A 27,480-nucleotide genomic window follows, 5' to 3' on the forward strand; every position below is an offset into this window, starting at 1 on the left:
GTATATTCCTATTAAGCATAGATGGAAGGAAGGCAGCAAGATCACCTTCCCCAAAGAGGGGGATGCCATGCCTGATGACCTCCCTGCAGATATTGTTTAGTATTCAAAGAACAGCCCAGTGCCTTTTTGGAATAAGGCATCAGTGTGCTGTGCAGTGTCTGGATCAGCCTCAAGGTGGTGATGCCTGGATCAGATTGAGGAGGGGGCGGGGGGAACAGGACAGGGTCACCATATGGATGATGAGGCATAAAGCTTTGTTCTACCAGCAAGGTCCTTCTTTCCCCTCTTCATTTTTTCTTCCCTCCTCGCTTACTCCAAGTCATCTTTTCCTTACTCTCAGCTTTATTTTATCCTGGGAGGTAGGTGGCTACCTGGTCAACATTGTTACTACTGGCAGCTGAGTGATGCTTTTGCTCTGCAACAAAATATCATTTGGCAGTCTGAAGAAATACCTACAGAGGGGAACCACTTCCCCCAGGTGCCTTTCCAGTAGGGAAACCTCAATGTAAAGTTTAAAGTATTCTTCCCTAACACATTAATATGACTCACATGACAGATTCTTAAGGAGTGTCTGTGCTGTTGCTAGCCCCTCCCCCACCAGCCCAGGATCCACTGCAGCAATACCCTCCCCCACCCCCCAAATCCCATTCAGGGTTCACCCACCTGTGGGGTCCTCTGGTCACTGACCTCTAAATCATGATGAAGCCACTGTTTTTTCTTCATTGTTGTTTTATGAATTGCATACCTATTCTTGACCCTCTTCGGAGAGAGAACACCTGTCTTCCCTACTCTCTGAAGGATGTAAAACATTCAGTGAGCGGAAGGTGTGGGCTGCTCTACACTTTCGTTAAGGCTAAGCGAAGAGGCAGGAGGCAGAGCCCACCTCCTCAAACTTCATCAGGGAGGAAATGGGCTTTTGGGGGCACGTGATATCTCTTTGTCAACAAGAGCTCCAGAGCACTGGTGACCTTTTAGAAGCCAGAGGAAGCAATCAGTAAGAGCTGAACTCACTCCTCCTTTTCCCTAAGCACAAGCCCTGAGTTACCTGAAACCCATGCCCCCAACACAGGACACAGAAAAGACATCACTATTATTAGAGAATCATTTATTGGGGAGAATTAATATTCTCCACAAGAAGGAATTATTTTGCGGTGGGAAATTTTCCGCTCTCGAAACGCTGGAAAAGCGTTTTCTGTTGACATAGAGACGGATCCCTAAACATAGTGCCTTTAGCAGTGGTGAGAACAGCTGGAGGCCCCTGGGCCGGCTTGACGCCTGCAGGTGGAGCTTGGATGGGGCACATGCTCCCTGCGGGGCACAGATAAGGGACGCTTCTGATCCAATAGCTGATCTTTAAACGCCACGGCTTTCTGAGGGTGTCTGTTCTGGTCTCTGATCCGTCTAGAACATGTAGGATAATTCTGGCCAGCAAAGACAACTTCTTGGTGGCAGGACTTGGTGCTTGGCACTTTACAGGAGGGAGCCCTGTAGTTGGAAGGATGCCCCTGGACGGGCTCTGCCTGGGCCTGCTCTTCTGACTTCTGGTCAGTTTTCACAAACTTCCTCAGGGAAGGAAGGGGCTCTTGAGGGCGGGTGACCTCTGCTGCACACCGCTGCCCCAGTTTCTCCACTGGGAACTTCCCAGGGACTGTCCTGGTCTTCTGAGCTGTGGTGGTCCCAGTAACGGCAGCTCTCCCTTTAACCAGGCCTCTGCTCTGTGCAGATGATATGGGGCTGCCCTTTTCCTGGGGATGTTCTTGGTTTTTGCCTTTTGTCCAAGGACGAAGCCATTGAAAATTGTGGTTCATCTTTTTTCTGAACAGCATTTCAGGAGGAGGCTGTGCCTTCTGTGATGAGGTCTGGGAAGACTTGCTCCCAAGCGTCTCCTCTGATGCTGTGATCTGAGTAGGGAAACTCTTTCTTGTAGGTTGGCATGTCCCCAACCCTGCATCCCCCCACCAAGCTCTTCTTTGTTGGTGCCCAGAGGGCTCACTCTCATTGTAGCTGCTGGGAATTTCTTATCCTCGTACCTCTTTCGGTCTTTCTTGGGGACCCAAGGCTCCTGCCACTGCTTCCTGCTGATCCCAGTGTCCTCCAGATGGACATGCAGCACCTGGGAAGCTCCCGTGTCCCCACTGGAGACACTGTGGGCATGAGTCGGTGAGGCCTTGTAAGTCAAGCTCTCTGAGGCAGGGGACCTGTCAGTGTGTTGGCCTTGGACCTGGCTCTGATTCCTCTTCTCTAGTTTCGACTTTAATTCCCTAAACAGATGTTCCTTAAGATCCGATGACTTCGGGTCTTGGGGAACTTGTCTTTTTGGTGCAGCGCTTTCAATGGTCCCAGTAATTTCTATTTTACTGTGATTCTCACGTATCCTTTGGGAGCTTCCTGGCTTGCTGGTTGTCAACACATTACCAGTTTTTGACTGCAGAACGTTGAGCTCCTTGGCCCTGAATATGTCCCTGGCCGTGCTGTGCACGGAAAAGGCTTCCGACTTCATCTTTTTGTCCTGTCGCCCTTCTCTTCTATCACTGGGACTCACTCTCTCATCCTTTGTCTCATGTTTGGCACCAGCTTGCCTTGCAGGCAGCTCTGGGGGGCATCTGTTGCCTAGCTGAGTAAATTTCTGACTCGCTTTGCCTGTGATGCCACATGTGACAGGCAGATGAGTCTGTCTGGCACCCTTACTCCTCTGAACAACCTCTGCAATCTCTTGGTTGATACCAGAGGGTGATTGTCTCGGCACCCCTTGTCCTTGCCTGCCCATAGGTGAAGTAGCAGGGCAAAGACGATCCAGGACCAGGGCTGAATTTGTTGTTTCCACTTTTTCTTGAAGAACAGATTTAGAGCTTCCTCTATGGGGCTCGAAGCCCTCGGATTTGGAGTCCACTTCCAAAGTTGGGTTATTTGAGGGGGGACAGTAGAAATAGGTCAAGGACTGGGATGCAGCATCTTCCAATTTAAACGCCAGTATGGATTCAAGGACCCTGCAGGGAAGGCCCCACTCCATTCTCATACGAAAGCTTTTAATATGGCTTTCCATCATCTGTTGTGCACTGGAATCAATGAAGCAAAGCTCCTGGAAGGTATTCAGGGAGGAGTCCCCACCCACTGAAGGTGGCAAACTCCTCTGTGTTATTTGGGTGTGGGATTTGTCAGAAAGCAGCAATGTCTGCTTGCTGGCATGCCATGAACTGCGCACCGTCCCAGGGAGACGAGCCTCACTGATTTCCTCAAACTTCTTGCTCAAATGTGCTTTCAGGACATTTTCAAGTTGTTTCTGATCTAGACTTTCCTCCAAGGCCCTTGAATTTTTCCCTGACAGACTTGCCACGTGACTATTTAGGTCTTTCTCAGAGTCATATGCCGGATCCTTATCTGAAGAGCTCTGGGTCACTCAACAGATGAGCTTTTGGGCCGTTCTCTGGGCTGTGCCCCCGATCCTTCCCCATCTCCTTCTCTACCTGAAGCAGTTCTGAACCCCTCTCATGGAAGCTTTTGGATTGGCTCAATCCAACATTTAGATCTTTGTTCACCGAGATCCGTGAGAGTCCACGATTGCTCTCTGACTTAGCTATCTCTGAGAAATCTCTTGGAGGCATCATCAGTGACAGACACTCACAGATCCTGCGGGGCAGGCCCCACCGGTGTTGGATGAGCCTCTTTCGAAGGTGATGTTCCAGTTTCTTCCTCAGCTCATCACTGAGAGGAAACTCTACGGGAAGGATGGAGATGGAGGCATGGGCCTGGGAGGCCTGATGGTAAGGAAAGTTGGGAGCTGAAGAACAAAATTCTTCCTGAGATCTTTGGACTACAGAGGGGGAACCCCACAAACTTTCCTGTTGCTTCTGCAACACTTTCCATTCCAGTTGTTGAATTTCAGATGAGGTGAGAGACTCTGATTCATCCTGGGGTCTATGGTGGCACACCCCCCACAGATCCTTATCTGGGGTAGAGGACCAGATGGTAGGATTGGGAGTGGGGATTTAAGGTGGGCCTGAGACATGACCTGAGTGAGAGGTAGGGGCTGGGATTGGGGTAGGGTTTGAGGCAAGTGTTGGGGCTGGATCTCAGGCAAGGATGGAGGTGGGCGATGGAGAGGTACTGGGGATTCTTGGCCTGTGGAGGCATTTGGGATGGTATTGAAAAGGAAGATTGTGGTGCAGTCACTTGAGTCACGGATAGCAGAGGGCAAGGACTCGCTGTGCAGAGATGGAAGACCCCAGAAGAGCTGCATACATTTTTCCTGTAAATGGTCCTCCAAGATTTTAGGATATGGGGGCTGGTCATGCATGTGCAGCTCCTTTGGTTTGCCTGCACTGCTCCAAAAAGGAAGGGAGAATGCTGAGTCACACTCATCAGCATTTGACTCTAACGTTTTCCCCGAAGGATTTAGTTGGTGGCCTGGCCTAAGTTTTTTTGGAAAAGAACCCTTCTCCTTCTCCTTTTCTTTCCACATCAGGAAATCACTCCTCTTTCGGACTTGTCTCTCCAGGAGTGCCAGGACATGAGGGCTGAGAAATGAGAGGTTACCAGGCTCTATAAGGTTAGCTGTAGGGTGTCTCTCCAGAGAGGACTCTGAAGAATGGAGGGCAAGAAACTCTCGATTAAAATCACATGGTGCCAAGGTGGAAGGTGCTAAGAACAAGTCTTTGGCACAAGCTTGCCACCAGGATAATTCTGAAATTGACAGGCTTGAATGGTCAGTGCCTCTGACTGTTGGGACATAAGTGGACAACCCACCAGGGCTATCTGGAGATGAGTTCTCTGGAACAGACTTCAATAAGATGGAAACCAATTTAGATTGAGTCACAGTTAAAGGGTGGTCTGTCGGTGGTGAGACAGACAGGCTTGGTGGTGTGTGATGACAAGCCAGTGAATCAGTGGGATTGATTATCTGGGACAAATTTGGTAAGGGGTTAATATCTTGGGAAAGGGTGCGGTCGAGAGAAGATCGTATTCAGAGACAGAGTGGCCTCTGGTTGGAGAATAGGACCCGTTGCCTGGGTGTCATGTGGTGGCAGAGGGGGAAGGGCAAGGGGTTGGGGTGGGGAACGGTCTGCTGGGAATTTGGACTCCAAGGGAGGAAAAGACTCTGGTGGCATAGAGTGACCCGGTGGTGAGGGTGAAAGAAAGTCAGCTAAGGGTGTCATTGGGTTAGGTGAGAGGACGGAGGGGGGCGGTGGGGAAGGGTCAGGTGGAGGGGATGGTGTTAGGTCTCCTGGAGGGACTTCTGAGAAGGCAGAGGACAGAGTGAATGATGACTCAGTCCCAGAAGCTGTGGAAGCCATAGAGGACACAGAGGCGGTATCATCTTCCAGGTCCTCCAGGAGCCGATTGATCTCAGCAGTTGTGCTATTACACACCTCACAGGAGGGGTCTGGGCATAATAGTTGACGAAAGCGGGTGATATCGAGAGGCCGGCCTAGGGGCCTGCGGGAGACAGGAAGTAGAAAACTGTAGCCAGGACCAGAACATGGAAAGGAGGACCTGCTGGCCTGTCAGGGGAGGGGCCACCTGAAGCCTGCTGCCCCTTCACAATGCCCCACGTCTATGACTTCACCATACACTCAGCAGCCCTCACCCCAAGGCCTTCATTCACGTACCCGTTCCTATGGCAAACCCCTCCCATGACTACTGCAGGCTGTACTGAATCCCTGGAATTGCAGAGAACATGTTAAAGAGGGATCAGGAAAGAAAAGACTAGTCACCTTTTCAGAATAGAAATTAGCCTCCTTTTCTCCTCTGTTTCCCTCTGGTAATTTCTCCAACCTGGGAAACCAGAAGAGTGAATTACATGTAATAAAGGTAGAAGCATCGGTGTTACACAGGAGTCCCTTTATGGGAGACCCTTGGGATATTAACGGGCTATTAACTCTGAAAGCCCCAAGAATCAGTAGATGTGGTCAAACGGTCAATGATAATATTAATAAGGTTCACATGTGTTTGTTGCTTCATTTATAAAGTACTGTCACATACATATATGTTCAAAACCACCATGTGAGGAACAGAGGTCAATGGTTACCTCGAGGAGTCTGATCATCCAGGAAGTCAACGTAGTTTCTACAAGGTCAGGAGACAGAAGTTCTGACTCTTGACGTCTCCCACGGCCACCCACTGGGCAACACCCATTGTCCAGGCCCATCACTGCTTCATGTCCAGAGCTGGGCAGAGCAGGAATCTGAGAAATGTCTCGGGTTCTGACTACCTTCCCATGAGCCTTTCCTCTGAGGCCTCTATCTTCTGAGAGGGACTTTATCTAGCGACTGACATCCTCGGAGACCATGGACCTGGGACCTCATGGAGAGGACAGGAAGGGTCACCCTTGGAGAGCTCAGGTGGGATAGGTGGAACCTTACCACTTGATGTTCCACCTCTTCTTCTCCTCTTGGCTCTGCCCTGACGCTGAGAACAAAAACAAAAGAATGAGGAGCGAGGACTTAGTTGGCTTGCTCCTCTCTCTAGGAAACTCAGATATTCATCCAAGATTAATGTCACTCTCCATTTTTATTACTAGCACTTTGTGTTCTTTCCCTTTCTGAATTTCTAAAGGTGATAAGATACTTTCAATTTTTCCTTCTTTGAAAAACTCGAAGGAGGATTTTTGGCTAGAGTCCACACTTGATCTTCTCAGTCAGAAGTCCTCTGCTCAAGGAGGGCATAGACTCTGAGGCCCACAGTCACATCTGTGCTTCCTCAGATAGGACCCTGTATCCTGGGACAGAGCTCACACTCCAGCGTCTGCTCAGAGGCTCAGCCCTGCTCTCCTGATCTGCCCAATACAAAGGACGGTTTGGTCGAATGACGCCCGACATGGGAATGTGACTCATGATCCAGTGTTGGGAACAGTGTTCTCCTACACAGATCCCAAACTCTCTAAATAACCTAATGCAGGGCCGTGAAATCAGTGATGGGATTTTATCCAGGAATCCTCCACCACACCCAGATGGTCTGTGAGTTTTAAATGGGAAACAGTCCCAGCTGAACCCCTAGTCCTGCCTGGCCTATTCCCCTAGAAGGATGATGTTCTATCCTCTATTCAGACTTGCCATCTTAGGAGTCTCTCTGGACCAACTCATTTAAAAATGTGGGACTAGAAATGGAAACAACAATAAAAAATCCCTGTTGGTGGCTTGCCCAGGGATCCTTACCTTTTGGTAGATTTTGGTTTTCCAGAAGGTTGGTAAAGATGGAATCCCCACCAGGAAGCACAGGAACAGAAGAAGCAACCACAACCCACACACGATGGTGAGGTTGTGGTCACTATCTAAGAATGTTGAGCAGATGCTCAAAAACAATTCAATATGGCTATTCAGAAATGAGAGAACATTCCATTGACTGAACTCCATTTTCTGAATCGCAAGGCTGCCTGAGGCAACTGAGCTCTGAGAGTGTCCACACTTGCCTATAATCCCAGGCCTGCATCACAGAGCACTGAAGAGTCACAAAGGGTTTCAGAGGGTGGGGGAGGGGACATGCAGAGGGTGTGCCCATGGCCCCTTCCCCCCACCAGCCCAGCTGATCTCTCCATCCATCCTGGGCCCTCCAGGTCCCTCTGCCCTACCCTGCCATCCTATTTTCCAACTCTGTCCGTTCATCATATCATACAATTACATTAATGGAATTTTCTGCCTGTTCCACCTGTACTCCAGATATTACCTGGGCCCCCTTTACTGTTTGGAGAGCTTGACTTTGGTTTCACCAATTCCACTGCCTCGAAGTCTGAAATGCTCCCTGGAATTTTTGCTAGTACCCAGACATTTACACTCAGAATCATATATGTCCTCAAATCCATCTTTCCTTTAGAATGTTTTTGCCTTACATGAACCCTGATATAGAACTTAAAGTTCTTTACTCATTTGGTTTTGTGAATGTTGAATAACAAATTTTAGTTTTTTGCTTCAGTCAGCCTTTACCGTCTTCAGCCAGTGGGGCTGACTCAAATAATTGAAATGAGTAATTCATTATTCAACACTCACAAGACTAAAATCAGTACAGGCGTACCTCACTTAATGAAAGGGACATGTTTTGAGAAATGCATCATTAGGCACTTTCACTGTTGTGTGAACATCAAACAGTGTACTTACACAAACCTAAGTGGTAGAGCCTACTACACACCCAGGCTATGTGGTGCTACCCGTATGGGACCACTGTCATACATGTGGTCCATTAGTGACCGAAACATCGTTAATATTGTTACATGGTGCGTGACTGTGGTGGATGACAATGACAAAATGGAGTACCATTTTCAAGGCTTCTAAAATGGAGCTGGGAGGCCATTAAGGAAGTGGGGCTTATGCTTGTACACCACATCCACCACCAGATGTTAACTGAACTTTTGAGCTTTACCTGACAGCAGAGGTCACATCTTGAAGTGTTTCCTCATTCCAAGAAGGGGCAGTCTGCCTAGGACCAACTATGTTCTGGCAAGTCAGCTCACCCCATGCCAGAACCAGTCAGTAACTGTTCACTGTAGACCTTTGTAAGCCTGTGTCCTTTCCTTTCATCTACCCCTGCCTCCTTTGTCTTCCTAGGAGCACATTTGAGCTTCTACTCGAATCTACATCTCCTGAATTGCAATTCTTGAGACCCCAAATAAACTTTTTGGTTCTTTTGCAGTTTATGCCTCTTATTTGCTGACTTTACATGGTGACAGAAGTGGGATCCCTAGCTACTGACCTTCAATTCTGGTGCCACTTCACAGACACAAGCAAGGTGCCTGCAAAGAATCTTTTGTGCTCTGTCGTCTCCTCCTGGTGGCTCTGGTTCCTGGTGGTAAGTCCTCCTGGGCCTGGACCTCCCATTTTTGGTAGAGGTCCAGACTCTTTATGTCGGCGTCCTTTGATACTGGTTCTGGCCATCCTTCCATTGTCAGCTTTGTTAGAAACTTCTGTTTCTTTCACTCCTTTTTTGGGCCTTTGATCCTTTGGTAAGTTCATACAAATGAGAAATCCATTTTCTAAGAGGACCACCAAAGAACAGCCCCACTCTGGGACTCCTGCTGGTTTTGTCTTTAAAGAATACAGACCTTCTACATGTAGATTTTTGTCCCACTGGGCTCAGATTACTCAGGGTGATTTAAAGCTTCACTGGTCTAAATGGGGCTCGTTTGAAATTCCTAAATTGGTTTATCTGTGCACTCAATTGGAAAAAGCCTATCAAACCAAACAAATAAAATGGGAAACTTTTTAAAATTGGTATCTTGAGGCCTCTAAATGAAACACTGTAAAGGACACTTCCTTGCAAGCCATAACAATGTCGTAACTAAGAATTTCAAATGATTAAATGTAAGTGCCATAGATAAAAGAATATTAACTCCTCCTGTATTCGTCAGGGCTCTCTGGAGAACCAAGGAGATTATCTATCTATCTATATATATATAATATATTAATATTGATATATAATAGAATATATAATCCATTGTATCTATATTTAAATTCATTTATTTAGTTCTATAAATTACATATATACACATAAAATTTATATATAAAAGAAACTTTGGCCTTGCCCCTAACTGCCTCAAAGAATTTAAGACAGAAGTCCTGTTCCAGGAAGGAGCTGTCAACGTAGGGAACTCTAGATGTGGTAGAGAAGGAGGTACCTAGCCGGGCCCATTTTACACAAGTTCTCTCTCATTTGTTTAGAGATGGCCCAGCAAACATTTGGTTTTCTGTCTCCCTGTGAATTGGCTTCCTCCTCTTTGAAGTCCCAAACCATGACCCCCAACCCCGCGCCTTTGTAAAATATCTAAACCCTAACCATAGGCCTGGCAGACACGCTGTAGACTGAGCAGCAGCATGAAGATCAGGGTCAACCTGATGACATTGTGGGTGGGACTACTGGCTGTTTGTCCACATCCTTGTCCTGGGTGCCCAGGAAGGCAGTCACCCAGCAACTTGCAGTGAGGTGTGGCGTGTGACTATGTTTCAGCCAATGCAATGGGAGTGGAAGTGGTGTGTGCCATTTCCAGGTTGGAACTTTTGAAAGCAGGTGTGTCTTCTCCGTGTTCCTTCTTTCTCCTTGTGCAGATTGGTTGCAGACAATGATACGGGCGTCAGGAATGGCGGAGCCAAGAGACGGGAATTCATGGGTGACTGACACACCCTGTGGAAGAGAACCACCTGCCCAACACGAAACCCACCTTGGCCTGTAAGGCAATCACACATAAATGTCTACTCTCTGGTTATTCTTTTTCGGGATCTGCTTGTTATTTTCTTAACTATTATGGAAATATTTCAAATAGCAGAAGAGTACATAGTATGACCTGTATCTCCGGCCCCAATACCCAGAAAGAACAGACGTTCAATTCTGCCCTATTTGCTTCCGATGTTGCATTCATTTGCTGGGGCTGCCATGACAAAATACCACACGTAGGGTGGCTTAAACAATAGAAATCTATTTTCTCACGGTTCTGGAGGCCGAAGTTCAAGATCAAGGTGTTGGCCGGTTTAGTCTCTTCTGAGGCCTCTCTCCCCGGCCGCTTCTCCCTGTTGTCCTCACACGGTCTTCCCTCTGTGTGTGTCTGAGTTCTAATCTTCTCTTCTTACGTGACTATCAGTCACATTGGATTGGAGCCTACCCATGTGACCTCACTTGACCTTAATTACCTCTTTAGAGGCCCTCTCTCCAAATACAGCCCTATTTTGAGGTCCTGGAGTTAGGACTTCAACATATGAATTTTCAGGGACATGATTCAGCCCACAACGATATCTCTGTTTTTAAGAAGCAAAATGTTGCCGTCACACCTAAAATTCACATTTCCATCCCGTTCTCCTCCCTCCCTCATCATAGGTATCAATATCCTAAAATTAATTACATTCTTTATGATTCCGAGAATATCCATGTGCATGGCTCCATTAACAAAAGATTACATTTTTATGCATAGTCAAGACATACATGTGTATGTCTCCGTTAACAAATTCTTACATTGTTATGCACTTAAAAAATGTACAGGAACAGCAGCACACTGCACATGTCCTTCTTTGATTGGCTTTGGGCTGTAAATGGGGAAGGAAAAACAGCAGCTGAGGGTAAGAGAATAAATAAACAGCTTATGCATAAAAACCCAAAAGGACAGATTTCCAAGAGCATCCAGGTTGGTGACCATGTGCAGGTTCTGGGAGAGTGGTTACCTGGAGAGGGCATGGAAGCTCAGTGCCCTTTCCCCATGTCTTGCCCTATGCGTCTGTTCCATCGAGCTATTCCCGAGTCATATCCTTTTCTAATACACAGGTAATCTAGTAAGTAAGAGGTTTCTCTGAGTTCTGTGAGCCGCCCTAGCAAATTCGTCGAACCGGAGTAGAGAGTCTTGGGAACCTCTTACTGACAGCCAGTTGCTCAGAAGCGTAGGCGACAACCTAGACTTGCTATTGGCACCTGCAGTGGGGGCAGTCTTGTGGGCTGAACCCTTAACCTGTGGGATGTGATGCTGTCTCTGGGTACATAGTGTCAGAATGGAGTTGAATTGTAGGACACCCAGCTGGTGTCCCAAGAATTGCTTGTTGGTGTGGGGGACTCCCCCGACCCCCAACCCCACACACATTGGAATTGGTACCAGAACCTAGGAACAAACTGTGAAAGATAAGCGTCTTAGCTTGTGTTCCCATAACAAAATGCCATAGCGTGGGTGACTTAAACAGAAATTTATTTTCTCACCATTCTGGGGGCTGGAAGCCTGAGAGCAGGATGCCAGCATGGTCAGGTTCTGGCGAGGGCTCTCTCCTCAGCTTGCATAAGGTCCCCTTCTCACTGAGTCCTCAGATGGCAGGGTGTGTGTATGCGTGTGAAGAAACAGAAAGAGAGATCTCTTCCACTTCTGATGAGGCCACAGTCCTATCTGATTTAGGTTCCACCATTATGACTTCATTTTCACCATAATTACTTCCTAAAGACCTTGTGTCTGGACATGGTCACAAGGGGGGGTCAGGGCTTCCATATATGAATGGCGGGGAGAGAGAATTCAGTCCATAGCAATAAATAAAGAGCAAATAAATAGAAACAAAGGTTTGGCATTTCTCTTTCTCATTTCCTTTCTTCCTGACTTTACTGTCTTGCTCTTTGTCTAGCTTCTTGAACAAGTAGCTCATTGGTTTCTAATTTTTCTTTTTAGATACGTATGTTGAAGCTATCTTTCTTCTAAGTATTGTTTAATTCGATCCACCAGATTTTGTCATGTAGTGCTTTCAGCTATACATATTTCCTGAGTTCCATATGAGATCACTTTCAATGCAAGGTTCTATAAGTTCCCAGCCATTATTATTATTTTCTCATCTGTCGCTCCTTTTACAAGTATGTAATGTTCCTCCTTGTCACCATGTTGGTTTTGTCTGGAGCTTTACCTCCAGATTTCTATAGATATACCTTTTTATTGACAGGTAAAGGACAAAATGAGGAAATATTTTTGCTATATATAAGCATGGTATCTGTCTACACTCCTGGGACAGTGTAGACTTCTAATCTGTCACTTATCCACTTTGTGAAAAGGAATTCTAATATTGGCTCACTGAAGTCATTTTTGATGAGGATTTTTAGGCTGCTTAATTTTAAAATGGCTTACGATGAGGATTTTTAGGCTGGTTAGTTTTAAAACTACAGATGAGATTCAGGCTCCAAGGAATGGAATTTGTTTGCCCCTTTGTTGGGAAACATTTACATTTCTAAGGGAAACCTCTATCTGTGAAGATGCCTCCCTCTCTGTGCCAGGAAGAAGGGGGGATGGTCTTATCTCTAGAAGCTCTTAATCAATGCCAGAGGCAAGAACTTAAGTTGGCTACTGTCTGGCAACCTCATGTAACTGACCCCCACCCCTCCCCCCCCACAAATCCTCCTTTGTCTTTAGCCGAGGATAAAATTCAAGCGGTGACTTCTGCCATTTACTCAATCCGGTTTGATTCTTGTCTAAAAGTCATGGGATCACCCAATGATCAGATCCCACCTGCACTGATACCATTTTAACTTTTTTTCATGTTCTTTCCTTTGTCTTGTAAAGAGATGAATCATATACCTATGCCTTAAATTTAGCCCTAACCCTCAACTAGGGGCAGCAGCAGGAGCTGTGACTGCCGGTGAGTCTTGTCCCCACGCACCAGCTCTGCCTGCCCATGGGTCCTGTCCCCATGCTATTCTATACTATTCTCTAAATAAAAGAGCACTACTGCCAGATCTTGAGAGTCTAAGAAATCTTTCTTTCGACTCCTCGGCTCACCGACCCCGCATCATTTCGGTCAACAGCACAGGAAATTGGTAATATGTATGTGTGGGGACCTGGAAATGGCCACCCCAAGATATGTCTCTTTGGCATCAGGATTATTTGAGGCTGATTGCTTTTGATAAACTGGGACAGGGAAGGAGGAATGGAACTTGCCCTTTGTTAGGGCACATTTACATTTGTAAGGTAAATCTCTATCTGTAAAAGTTGCCTCCCTCTCTGTACCAGGAAGAAGAAAGGAGATGACCTTCTCTCTAAAAGCTCTTAATCAATTACAAAGGCAAGGACTTAAATCTGCATTTTATTGTGCTAGTCTGGTAACCTCCTGTAACTGACTTTCCTCCCCCTCCCAACGTTGGCATTTCTTAAGGATTAAGCATCTTTCCTTAGGCTAGGAACTGATTGCTGAGCTCACCTGTGACCGCCCAGCTCCAGACAATTGACTTGAGTCCTGCTATGCCCACTGAGATAGCAGACCCACTACCTGCTGTGTGCATCAAGTGCCGACAGGGCAATCTTGTGACTATTGTGGGAGGGACATTTCAATCACATGTGAAACACCCCATTTGGCGGTATATAACCACTATGTGCACCCCACTTCTTTGGTGCCCTTTCTTCCTTCAGGAAGAAAGGCACCGGGCCACCGTTCCTCATAAAGCTTTGTTTAATTTTCTCTTGCTTTTCTGTCTCATGTGAATTTAATTCGTTCTCCAGCCAGACGAACCCACATTTGGGAAGAGGAAATGTCTTCCTCCCCTACATATGTTTTCATCAGTCAGATAGTCCATGTTGTGCTGTATTCACAACAAACTCCTACGTCTCAGCTAAAAATAACCAAGGTTTATTTCTCGAACATGCTCCATGTCATCAGGGGCTGGCTCTGTATTATCCTTGCTCACTCTGGAGGATTGAGTAGATGGCAGCTAAAAGATGCTCGATCCAACTTCTTGCACAACTGCCAGGCAGGAAAAACACACTCCTATTGTTTGCCAAGGTTTGTCTGGAAGAGACAGCCTCATTTTTGCTCAAGTTTCATTTGCCAAAGGCTCACAAAGTCACATTTGACTTTAAGGGGCCAAGAAGATACATCCCTTCTGTGTGCCAGAGAAGTGCCGACAATATTTGGTGAACGGCAGTAATAATAACTATACACTGTGCTCTATTGTATCTTCCAAAGCTTATTTTTGCTTTTTGTTTGTTGATTTTTTTCAAAAATTCCCTTCATTATGTGAGTTACCATAAATCCTTCTAGTCAATTTCTTTAATAAGAAAACTGAAGTTAGCCAGAGTTAGCTTCTTTTGCTTAAAAAAAAAAAACCGATCTAACGCATTAGACTTTGCGTTATAAATGTTACTGAGCAGCTTAGGAAAATGAACTTCAGTTTACACCTTGGGCTGGTTTTCAAGAAAGGGTACACACCGATTTTTGAAGGATAAGGTTTTAATAGGAAAAGAAGCAGGGCATGGCATGAGCCAATATTTAGATCCGAATAATTATTGGTGACTGCAGCATGTCAGGCAGGGAGCCAGCTGTTTTTGCATATGCTCTCTAAGTCAATTTTAATTCTTTATAAGAACAATATGAGGTGAATCTTACTATTCATCACTTATATATGCAGAAACTGAAGGTCAGGGAGGTGAAATGACCTGTGCAAAAGTCACTTAACTAGCAAATGATGGCTTTGTTTCAACTCCATCATCTGATCAGGCAGAGGTGAAAGAGAAGAATGCAATGTGTGTTTTTGGGTAGTGGGTACTGTTCGGTTTGGCAGGACTGTGGGATACATGAAAGGCGGAGGGGCCCTTGAGTGCTAAGGCAGAGAGTTGGAGTCTATCAGGTAGGCAGTGAGAGGAAGGTTTCCGCATCAGAGAGGGCACTGGTGGAGCCATGCCTCAGAAACATTGATCTGCTATTCTCCTCTACGATGAAGAGAAATGAGGCACGCTGGAGGCTTGGAGACCAGTTGGAGGAGCATTGTAAAAACTCACATAGGCCTGAATGGGCATGGGTGTTGGCAATGGAAAAAGAAAAAAGTATTCTATCGAGTCTCCAGATGCCGAGGGAATTGCTGAACGAAGTCTGAGTTCTCCCTATGTAGATAGCTCATACTTTTCATTATAGGTTTCTCAAGAACTTGCTCCCAGAAAAAACCTGGATGGAGAACAAAACAGGTAAGTGCCCGAGTGAGAAATCTACAAAGCTCCTCTCCCCCAAAATCACCTCTTCCCCATCTGGCATGTCTGGTTCTGGCATGTCTTGCAGGTGGTCAGTCATGTCCATCACCTGGTTTCGGTGTGTGCGACACCTGTATCTGGTGTATCCGGCAGGTGGTTCTCACAAGACTTGTAGGTGGTTCAGACGTGTCCAGAAGGTGGTTCTGGTGTGTCGGGCACCTGGTTACAGTGTGCCTGGCATGTGGTTCAGGATTCTCCATCTAGTGGTTCAGGCTGGTCTAACAGGTGGTTCAGGTGTGTCCAGCCGCTGTTTCAGCTGTTTCTGGAACCTGGTTCTGGCCTGTGCTGGACCTGTTTCTGGTGTATCCATCATATGGATCTGGCATGTCCAGCACAGTGTTTGGGCGTGTTCAGCAGGTGGCTTCAGCATACTGGGCGCCTGGTTCCATCGTATCTGACCATTGGTTCCGTGGTGTCTGGCAGGTAGTTCCTGTGTGTCTGGCATATGGTTCCAGTATGTTCTGAAGGAGGTTCCGGAGTGTCCGACTGGTGGCTACCATGTGTCAGGAACCTGATTCCTTCGTGTGTGGTTGGTGCGTTCAATGTGTCCAGGTGTTGGTTCCGGCGTGTTTGACAATTGGTTCCCGCATGCCTGGCGGGGGATTCCAGGCTGTCTGGCAGGTTGCTCTGGCCTTTTCTGGAAATTGGTTCTGGCGTATCCAGGACCTGGTTCCGGTTTATCCAGCAGGTGATTTTGGCATGTCCGGCAGGTTGTGCTGGCGTGTTAGGCTGGTGGTTCCGGCTTGTCTGGCAGGTGTTTGTGGCATGGCCAGCACCTGGTTCTGGCGTATTCGGGAGGTGGTTTCAGTGTATCTGGCACATGGTCTCGGCATATCCAACAGGTGGTTGCGAAGTGTGTGACAGGTGGTTCCTGTGTGTCTGGCATGTGGTTCTGGTACGTTTGGAAGATGGTTCCAGCATGTCCTTTGGGTGCTTCTGGCATGTCTGCAAGGTGGTTCTGGCGTGTCAGTGTCATGGTTCCAGTGTGTCTGGCGGGTGGTTCCAGGTGGTTCTGGCGTGTCTGGTGGGTGCTTCTGGTGTGTATGGTGGGTCATTCAGGCATGTCTGTATGGTGGTTCCAGAGTGTGCGGCAGGTGCTTCTGGCATGTCTGTTGGCTTTTTCTGGCTTCTAAGGGGCCTGGTTCCAGTGTATCCGGCAGGTGATTTTGGCTTGTCCAGAAGGTGGTTCCGGCGAGTGAAGCAGGTGGTTCAGGCGTGTCCAGCAGGTGGTTCATGTCTGTCAGTGATGTGGTTCCGGCATTTCCAGCACATGGTTCTGGCACTCTGAGAGATGGTTCTTTCATGCCCGTCATGTGATTCTGGAGTGTCCATCAAGTGCTTCTTGTGTATCCGGCAGGTGATTTTGGCATTTGAGTCAGATGGTTCTGGTGTGTCCTGCAGGTGCTTCTGGCACGTTTTGGACCTGATTCTCACATCTGCGGTGGGTGGTTCCACCGTTTCCAGATGATGCTTCTGAAGTGTCCAACAGTTGGTTCCAGCATTTAAGGCAGGTGGGTCACACAAGTCCCGCCCGAATCATTCGGCTGAGGCATGAATGGTTGTCCTTCCACATGCTTAGGAGGAGAGAGACAATAGGATTTTAACCAACCACTCTTTGGAAGTTAAGAAAAACTCGCTTTCCATAGTGCTCTTACAGCATACTGGCAACCTCTCATGCCGCCCTTGTGCATGGGTGGAGAGAGTGTTCAGAAAGCAGCTATGGAAGAAAGGCCAAGTTTGCTCAGCAGAGTCCTACATTGCCCTAAAATTGCAAGGCACAAAACACTGCCTCCAACCCTCAAGGGGAGATGAGCAATAATCCATCTTGCTTCCAGCTCTTTAGGAAGCTGAAAAAGAACTCACTTGCCACACTGTTCTTATAGTGTACCTTGAACATCTCATACAAAGGCATCTGAAATGCTGTTTATTTGGAGCCCTTAACTCGCTGCTTTAGAACTTCTGCTTTTGGGGCATTTCCATCTTGCCAACCCTGCTCAGACAAAATGCCTACATCTTCTCCTTAAGCAAGGAGGCTGAGGCCCGAATGATTGTGCATCCACATGCTTAGGAGGAGAGAGACAATAGGCTTTTAACCAACCGCTTTTGTGCACTGGAGGAGAGAGTGTCAGAAAGCACCTATGGAAGAAAGGCCCCTTTGCTCTCAGCCGTGCCCTACATTGCTCTAGAGGTGGAAGGCACAAAGCACCGCCTCCATCCCTCAAGGGGAGACAGGACACAAACCATCTTGCTTCCAGCTCTTTAGGAAGCTGAGAAAGAAGTCGCTTTCCACAGTGCTCTTACAGCATATTGGGAACCTCTCATACACAGGCAGCTGAACGCCATTTCCTCCCAGCCCTTAACTCGCTGCTTTAGAACTTCTGCTTCTGCCACATTTCCCTCTTGCCAACCCGGCTCAGGGGTAATGGCTACATCTTCCCCTTAAGCAATGGGGCCAAGGCCCGAATGATTGTGATTCCACAAGCTTAGGAGGATAGAGACAAGAGGCTTTTAACCAACTGTCCTTGTGCATTCGTGGAGAGAGTGTCAGAAAGCCCCTATGTCAGAAAGGCCCATTTGCTCTCAACCATGCCCTATATTGCTCGAGAGGTGGATGGCACAAAGCACTGCCTCCGTCCCTCAAGCGGAGACAAGCCACAAACTGTCTTGCTTCCAGCTCTTTAGGAAGCTGAGAAAGAACTCACCTGCTGGATATGCTTGAACCAGGCACCTTAGAGGCTGGAAAAGCCTGACAGCCATGCCGAAAGCACCCACTGAACACTCTGGAACCACCACACAGACATCCCATAACGACCCAGCAGACTCACCGGAAGCACCCACCGGACACACCAGATCCACCTGGAACCACCCACTGGACACACTGGAAACATGAGTCTGACACACCAGAACCAACTTCCAGACATTCTGGAAGCACCTAACGGACAGGCCGGAACCATCTTCTGAACCTACCAGAACCACATGCCACACACTTCGGAACCACCTGTTGGATATCCCAGAACCAAGTACCAGATACACTGAAACCACCTCCCAAATATGCCAGAACCAGGTGCCAGACACGCCACAAACACCTGCCACACAAGCTGGAACCACCATCCTAACACGCCAGAACAACCTGCTGGATACGCCAAAATCACCTGCCAGATACACTGGAACCAGGTCCTGGATACGCCAGTACCAATTTCTGGAAAAGGCTGGAAAGTCTGCCAGACACGCCAGAATCACCCACCGGACATGTGGGAACTAATTGCAAGACAGGCCGGAACCAAAGCCAGGACACTCTGAAAGCATCAACCGGACAGGATGGAATCAGGTCCCAGACACACTGTTGCAACCTGCTGGACATGCCGGAACCACCTTTCGAATGTACCAGAACCATATGCCAGACACACAGGAACCACCTGCCAGACACCATGGAACCAACTGTCAGATACACCGGAACCAGGCTCCCAGTATGCTGAAGCCACCTACCGAATATGCCAGAACCATGTGCCAGACACGCTGGAACCATGTGACGGATACACCAGAAACAGGTCCAGCACAGGCCAGAACCAGGTGCCGGACACGCCTGAAACAGCTGCTGGACACACCTGAAACACCTGCTAGACCAGCTTGAACCACTTGACAGACAGTCTGGAACCACATGCTGGGCACACCAGAATCAGGTGCCCGACATGCCAGAACCACCTGCTGGACACGCCTGAAGCACCTGCCAGTCTTGTGAGAACCACCTGCCAAGAACTCCAGAAACAGGTGTTGCACACGCCAAAACCAGGTGCTGGACATGAATGAACCACCTTAAAGAAATGCCAGAACCAAGTCCCAGACACGAGTGAGTCACCTGCAAGACATGCCAGAACCAGGTGCCTGACATGCTGGAACCACCTGCCGCTCACGTCAAAATCACCTGCCGGATACGCCGGAACCATGTGCTGCACAGGCGGGAATCACGTACCAGACATGCCGGGACCACCTGTTGGATATGCCAGAACCAGGTGCCTGATTCACTGAAACTACCTGCCGGGCACACAAGAACCAGATGTCAGACAGGCCTCGACAACCGACAGGGCACGTTGAAATCACCTGCATGATACCCCGTAACCATGTGCCAGACAGAACGGGACCACCTGCCGGACACACCGGAGCCACCTCTCAGATATGCCAGAACCACATGTTGGACACGCCGGAACCATCTCCCGGACAGACCTGAACCACCTGCTGGACACGCCAAAATCACCTGCCTGATACGCTGGAACCAGGCACCTTGGATGCTGGAAAAACCTGGTAGACATGCCGTAACCACCCGCCACACACTCTGGAACCACCACACAGACATGCCAGAACAACCCGCCAGACACACTGGAAGCACCCACCAGACAAGCCAGAACCACCTGGAACCAAATGACGGACATGCTGGGACCATGACTCTGACACGCCAGAACCAACTCCCGCACATGCCTGAAGCACCCAACGGTCACGCCTGAGCCATCTTCCGAACGTACTAGAACCACATGCTAGACACTTTGGAACCACCTGCCAGACACTTAGGAACCACCTGTTGGATGTGCCGCACCCAGGTACCAGATACTCTGAAACCACCTGCCGTAGACGCCAGAATCAGGTGCCAGACATGCCACAAACACCTGCCACGGAGGCCGGAACCACCAGCGTAACACATTGGAACAACCTGCTGGACACGCCAAAATCACCTGCCGGATACACCAGAACCAGGTCCTGGGTACACCAGAAGCAATTTCTGGAAAAGGCCGGAACAACCTGCTGGACACACCGGAATCACCCCTGGACATGCGGGAACCAACACCTGGACACTCTGAAAGTACCAACCGCACACGATGGAATCAGGTCCTGGACACATGGTAGCCACCTGACGGACACGCTGGAACCACATTCAGAGCGTACCAGAACCACATGCCAGACACGCAGGAACCACCTGCCAGAAACCATGGAACCCACTGTCAGATACGCCGGAACCAGGCACCCAGTACGCTGAAGCCACCTGCCGAATATGCCAGAACCATGTGCCAGCCACGCTGGAACCATGTGATGGATACACCAGAAACAGGTACAGCAGAGGCCAGAACCAGGTGCCTGAAATGCCAGAACCAGGTGCCAGACACATCTGAACCACCTGCCAGTCTTGTGAGTACCACCTGCCGGATACACCAGACGCAGGTGTCGCACATGCCAAAACCAGGTGCCGACATGACGGAACCACCTGCAAAACATGCCAGAACCAGGTGCTGGACATGCTGGAACCACCTGCCGGACACGTCGAAATCCCCTGCCGGATACGCCAGAACCACATGTCACATGTGCTAGAATCGCCTACCAGACATGCCGGGACCACCTGTTGGATACGCCGGAACCAGGTGCCTGATTCACTGAAACTACCTGCCGGACACGCCAGAATCAGGTGTCGGACACACATGGAAAACACACAGGGTATGTCGAAATCACCTGCGTGATATCCCATAACAATGTGCCAGAAAATAGAGTACCTAGGATGTGTGAAATCCTATTGAGGCATATTCATATAATGCATTTATTATCATCTTTCTCGCTTTTTCTGTTTTATTGTTATAATTTTTTTTTTGAGGAAGATTAGCCCTGACTAACATCTACCACCAATCCTCCTCTTTTTGCTGAGGAAGACTGGCCCTGTGCTAACATCCATGCCCACCTTCCTCTACATTATATGTGGGACTCCTGCCACAAAATGGCTTGATGAGTGGTGCATAGGTCTGCACCCAGGATCTGAACCGGCAAACTCCAGGCCACTGAAGGAGAACATGCAAACCTAACCACTGTGCCACCAGGTCGGCCCCAAGTTTTCTGTTTTTTTAAAGCAATTTCAATTCTTGCATTTGTTTCACCAGCAGTGGTATCATCATCTTGGACAGTTTCCTCCAGAGTCACAGTATCTAAAATTTGGAGCATTTTTGTTGCTTGTTTGGATAAGTGATGTCAGAATGTCTAGTAAATCTTCCCTAGGAGAACTATCTAAAAGACATCTCAATTTAGCAACTGCAGGCACATGTATATTCAACATTTCAATCGATAGTAGTTCATTTTTGTAGAACTCTTCTGATAATTCTCCCAGCTTCTCTTTAGTTTTACAGGTGTTGAAAAATCCCTCAAGTCAGCCCGACAGTTCCACTTTAACGACAGGATATGACTTCTCTTTTAAATCTGTACCATCTGCAAACAGCACAGGCGTGTGGTCAACAAAAGTGAGTGGGAATTGGGCTGGGTACTGCCCACAATCTGAACCATCAGTGCAGCTGCCCCAATCCTGTGCAGTGGTGGCAGATCCTGAGTATTGCTGGCCAGGTAGGTCATGCTGGGGATGAGACTTAGGATGGTGCTCTGCAGCCCTCGAGCAGGCAGCTCCACACCAGCTGCCAGTTGAAAGTCCAGTCCACACTGGGTGCACATGGGGGAGCTTGGAAGCAGGGAGCCATCTGGGTGAGCAGCAGCAGGAAGTGGCTGAAGAAAAATTATGGGAAGATGAGGGGAGAAAATGTATAATAAATAAAGCTTGCCTTGTTATGCAGATAAATCTCTCAGTTAAAAAAATTCTCTAGGGGTTGGCCTGATGGTTCACTGGTTAAGTGCGCACGTTCCACTTTGGTGGCCTGGGGTTTGCCGGTTCTGATCCCAGGTGCAGACATGGCACTACTTGGCACGCCAGGCTGTGGCAGGTGTCCCACACATAAAGCAGAGGAAGATGGGTGTGGATGCTAGCTCAGGGCCAGTCTTCCTCAGCAAAAAGAGGAGGATTGGCAGCAGTTAGCTCAGGGCTAATCTTCCTAAAAAAAAAAAAAAATTCTGTAGGGGCTGGCCTGGTGGCACACGGGTTAAATTCACACATTCTGCTTTGATGGCCTGGGGTTCACCAGTTCAGATCCCAGGTGCGGACCTACACAACACTTATCAAGCCATGCTGTGGCAGGCATCCCACGTATAAAGTAGAGGAGGATGAGCATGGATGTTAGCTCAGGGCTAATCTTCCTCAAAAAAAATTCCCTAAGAGTCATTCTCTTTCTGGTGCAGATGCTTTTACTAATGGAAATTTCCTTTATAAACATAAATTTCCTTTCCAAAGAGGAAGTCTATCCTTCATTTAAAGCAGTCAAGGTGGAGATCAAGAGTTTTTCCTGCATCTGCTGGCTCTCGATTGCTTTTGGCTCCAAATAATTTGTATGTCAAAGTACCATACTTTGGGCATCTTCAGCATTCCTTCAAGAAGAAACAACTTGTTCTTGGAAGTCTCTGTCTCCTCCCCAACCCAGATGCACTCAAGCTGTTAGGGGCCAACAGCAAACAGGGTTCTGCCTCAAGAAGCTTTGGGGAAGCCTCTTCACCCTCAAAGTCCTGAGACACACTAGAGGGATAGATCACTGCAGGTTCTTCAGCCATTGAAAATAATATAAACAGCTCCATTCTCATAAATTTAACAACTTGAAAACAAGGAACAACTTACCAAAAATTTCAAACTAACAAAACTCAACCAAGATGATAGTATTTTCCTCGATCGGGCGCTGCTAGCCAAGCTTTTTGCCACAAAACTCAAGACTTGGATTCATGCGACACACCTGAAGAAAGCACAAACTCTGGGGGGAACTGCACTTCATTTGGTGACTTAAAAATAAAGATTTCTCCAAATGGAAGCAGACAGTATCTGATGCGAAGGTTTCCAAGGTGTCCGGACCAGGTCTGTTGGAAGTTTGTCTGCCAAACCTTTGAGGATGACATGACACTTCAGATCATCTCCAATGCCTATGATCTTGATAACATGCAAACTTCAGGTAAAAAGTGCCAGAGAGTTCTCCCTCCTCTCACTCCGTGTTCCTCAAATGTGGCCACAATAGGTTTCCAATCTGTGTGTTTTTCCTCCAACCTGGGACATGACTCCCAGAGAAGCTCCTTCCTGGCATCGAGGGACAAGAGGCTACTGAAAGTGGAAAAATCTGACTGCAGATCAACAATGCTTTCAGAGAAAGATCGCAATCAAAATGGGGACATGTGAAAGTTAATAAACGGAAACGTAGTTGAAATAGTGTTGGAAGGCTAATAGAGGGAGTTCTCATGCCCTATGTCAAAGGCGCAGTGCAACAGGAAGAATAAAGACTTTCTCTTCCTGACCAGTCAGAAACTAACCCAAGGAGAGACTGTCACAACTCTGCCGATGAAAAGCCACTGCCCTCAAGACTGTGTCCAATAGCCCCCACAGTTTTCCCTACTCTGAGATAAAAGAGCTTCTCCTCTCTTCCTTGCTGGGTGTTCCTGCATGGCTTGCCATGGTTGCACACTCCAAATGGCTATTCTTTGCTAATCCCAGATAAACCAATTTTTGCCAGAGAAATAACTGGCTGTCTATTTGTTTAAGGGCAAGACTTGTTAATAAGCAAGAGATGTAGAGAAAACATTTGATACAATCCAACTCCTGTTTGTCATAAAATTTTCTAGCAAGTTTGAAATAGATGGAAACTACTTTCACTTGTTGAAGGTCATCTACAGAAAATGCACAGTTGACTTCATGCTTAACAGGGAAAGACTAAATGATTCTCCCCACAATAAGGAACAAGGAAAGGAATACCACTTTCACTACTCTTATTCAACAAAATACTGAAGCTTCTGGCAATAACAGAAGTAAAGGAAATAAAAGCCATAGAGTTTAGAAAGGAAAAAATGTAACCATTCCTAGTTTCATTGTTGTCTGTGTAAAAAAACTCTGGGAATCTACAAAAAAAAAAATCAGAACTAATACATGAGTACAAAAAGTTCACCAAGTACAAAGTACAAGATCAACACACAAAAGACAATTTTATTTCTACAACTAATGATGAACCTGCAGATGATAAACTTGAAAATGCTGTATTGTTGAAAACCACTCTGAAGAACATGAAATATTCAGGCATAAATTCAAGAACACGTGTACAGGATCTGATGCTGAAAATTATCAAATACCGATTATGGTAATTAAAGAAGATGTAAATAAATTGAGAGACTTACTATTGTCAAAGACAAATGCAGCAGAAATTAGTTAAAGTGGTGAAAGCAGATTTTATTCAATAATGGCTGACAGAAGCTGAGCTGCGCTCAGATTTGTACGGAGGTGAATCTAGAATTTTAAAGAGGGAATGAAGGAGGAGGGTTGAGGGGCTCAGTAGAGTCAAAGAAGTGAAAAAGTACAAAGGTTGGTCAGTGTAACTGTGATTAGACCCACTGTGTTCGTTACTTTGCAGTTATCAAAGTTAGGATTCTATCCTCACTCAGAAGTTGAGAGAAAGAGTTTCTATCTGTCTTAATGATCGTATTTCAAAGGAGTGGCTCTTAGGTCCTTTAGAGAATTGTGAGAGATACATATCTACAGTTGTAAGCCCTCTTTAGTAAATACTCTAAGAAGGGGGATCGGAGGCCTATAATTGGGTGTTGACTAAAATAAATAGCAAATTTTTCTGTCAGCTTTGAGCTCTCAGGAAGGCATTTTAATGGTGGGCTGGAGTCATTCCGGTTACACAGACTTATGCAGCTAGAAGCCACACCAGAGTTTGGTTGAGTCTCCTCCTGGTGTAGGGGTTTGGAAGGAGTTGTTATGTGCTGAGAATTCTGCAGTCCTCACCATGTTACTGGATAGAATAATGAGTACAGGTCTCAATTATCCCCAAATTGATCTATAGGTCTAATATTATTCTAATAAAAATTCCACCACAGTTTGTAGACAGAGACACCTTTTTCTAAAATTTATATAGAAAGGCACATAGCTGAGAGTAGCTAAAACAATCGTGACAGGAAGAATAATGCGGCAGTAAACACTTTAACAATATTTAGTATTGCCTTGTACATACTGTAATCACAGCATCATCATTTTCATTGTAGGACAGCTACATAAATCAATGGAACAGAGTAGAGAATCCAGAAATGGACCACAGAGTTATACCTTAGTGATCTCTGACACCAAGAGTGAACCTTAATGTAAATTATGGACTTTGAGTGATAATGATGTGCCTATGTATGTTCATCAATTGTGAAAAGTATACTACTCTGATGAGGGATATTGACAACAGAAAGGTTATGCATATGTGGGGGCAAGGACTATATGAGAACACTGTGTATTTCATTAAATTTTGCTGTAAACGTAAAACTGCTCTAAAAAATAACATCCGTCGATTTTTTAATAGGCAATACAAGAATACCTTGTAGTGATAAAACTGGTCATTATTTTAGCTGTGATGGATACAGAAACTTGCACATCTGATAAAATTGTACAGAACTAAGTACACAGGAACAAATTAGTACAAGTAAAACTGGAGAAATCTGAATAAGATAGTGGATTGCATCAATGCCAACAAGCTGGCTGTGGTATTGTCCTATAGTTTTGCAGAATGTTATCATTGTAAGGAACTGGGTAAAGTGTACACTGGAACTTTTGGAGTTATTCCTTGCAGCAGTGTAGAATCTACAACGATCACACTATAAATTTCAATTAAAAATAGTTGGCAAATGGAAAGTCAGTCTATGTTTTAAGTTAGGAAGTTTCATTAAATGGTCAGTCCCATTACTTTATAAATTGAATACAATGCCAATAAAAATTTTAACGAGCTTTTCTGTTGAGTTAGATAAATGATCCTACATGGAAAAAATAAACGCATAAGCTAAGCTAGGAAAATATGGACCAGGAAGAACTCTGAGGGAGGAGCTGCTCTATCACACGTTAAAAATATTGCAGAGACTGTAATGCGACAGGAGAGGATTGTTGCATGCACAAGAAGAGGAGAGAAGGGAAAGGGAGGGGAGAGGGTGACAGAGGTCAGGGGAGTGGGGGAGGGGTGGCCTGATTGGAAGTTGTTGACACGGGGAAGCTGGAGCTCACTAAGTAGAAGGCAGGCATCCTATGTGATGGTTTAGGGAGCATATGTGACTTTCTCTGGCGGTCCTGTGTTGAAAGCAGAACGAGAGTTTTGGAAACTGGCAGTTACTGACCAAGTGCTGACTGTTCTGTGCTGAATGCTGCAGGGGCTGTGATTTGGCTCCTTGGGATGTTTGCTTCCCACGTTGGGGGTCAGAGTTATACTGTCATATATGATCTGGCCTTTGTCCATTTGTATATTCAGTCTCAAAAAAACAGTTGGTGCACAAATTCATCAGTTAGCTCGTCATTAAAAAATAGTCTCTTGGAAAGTTAAACCTTTGAAAGTTAAAAAGATGAAAATGGTAAAAAGATGAAAGATGCCAAATAAGTTTTATAGATAAATATGAAGAAATTGAATAAGAATCTCAAAATAAAATGTCCAGCAGTTAAGTATATTTACTTGAGAATATATCATGCAAACTATGTTTCAGTAGAGTGTCATTTTTATTATCAGCATAGGAGAAAAGATGAGTTATAGAAGGGATTCTGCTCATGCTCAGTTATTTCCTTTACTTAACATTAAATCTTGAATAAAGTATAATGTCAAGCTGACTCATTTACTCCTTCATTTTAAAAGCTGAAGACTATTTCCTTGGTTTTTAAATAATGAGGTGTAAAGGAGGGGGTGAGGTGTTGAAAATAACTTCCACTGAGATTGACAGTAGCAATTGCTCTTGATTTTTTTGAGAGTCGTGGGGTCACCCATCAAAGCAGGAATGCTATTTATGTTCAGAAATTAAGAATCTGAATTTTATTAGAAATTTTGACTTTTATACACCCTCAAAAAGTAAACTTAGGAATTTATTTGAATTTTTAGCTCTGTTGAGGTATGAGTAATAGACAAAAAATGCACACGTTTTCTATATGTGTATTGATTAGTTTGGACATATGCATACACCCATGATATCATCCCCACAACCAAGTGCTGAACACATCCATGACCTCCAAAACTTTCCTTGTGATTTTTGTGTGTTTTTTTAAGCTTAGGAATTTCATGGATTTTAACCTAATGCTCAGATAAAAGAGGGAGAAGATGAGGTGTACACTGTTTCATTATGGTACCTTAAGACATAGACTTTCAACATAC

At 46.3% G+C, this 27,480-nt stretch overlaps 1 protein-coding gene and 1 long non-coding RNA gene across 7 annotated transcripts in view; one reads left to right on the forward strand and one right to left on the reverse strand.

The window, feature by feature from the left end:
• LOC138924625 (splicing factor, proline- and glutamine-rich-like) overlaps nt 1-27,480 on the forward strand; it is a 61,507-nt gene that overhangs the window by 30,377 nt on the left and 3,650 nt on the right. For 3 of the 6 annotated variants that reach the window (XR_011439630.1, XR_011439629.1, XR_011439626.1), the window contains exons 5-6: nt 8,620-8,775; nt 10,029-10,149. The gene's annotated coding sequence lies outside the window, so the exon portion shown is untranslated. Of the gene's footprint in view, nt 1-7,472; nt 7,550-8,619; nt 8,776-10,028; nt 10,150-15,329; nt 15,380-27,480 lie in introns of those variants that run through there. The other 3 variants (XR_011439628.1, XR_011439627.1, XR_011439631.1) reach the window with 2 other exon arrangements.
• On the reverse strand, nt 1,089-7,386 carry LOC138924627 (uncharacterized). The gene is made up of 4 exons (XR_011439634.1): nt 7,152-7,386; nt 6,360-6,405; nt 5,712-5,772; nt 1,089-5,433 (listed from the first exon to the last, which is right to left on the reverse strand). It is a non-coding gene; the product is annotated as an uncharacterized lncRNA (long non-coding RNA).

The sequence above is a fragment of the Equus caballus genome, chromosome 6, assembly GCF_041296265.1.
Source record: "Equus caballus isolate H_3958 breed thoroughbred chromosome 6, TB-T2T, whole genome shotgun sequence".
Classification (NCBI taxonomy): domain Eukaryota; kingdom Metazoa; phylum Chordata; class Mammalia; order Perissodactyla; family Equidae; genus Equus; species Equus caballus.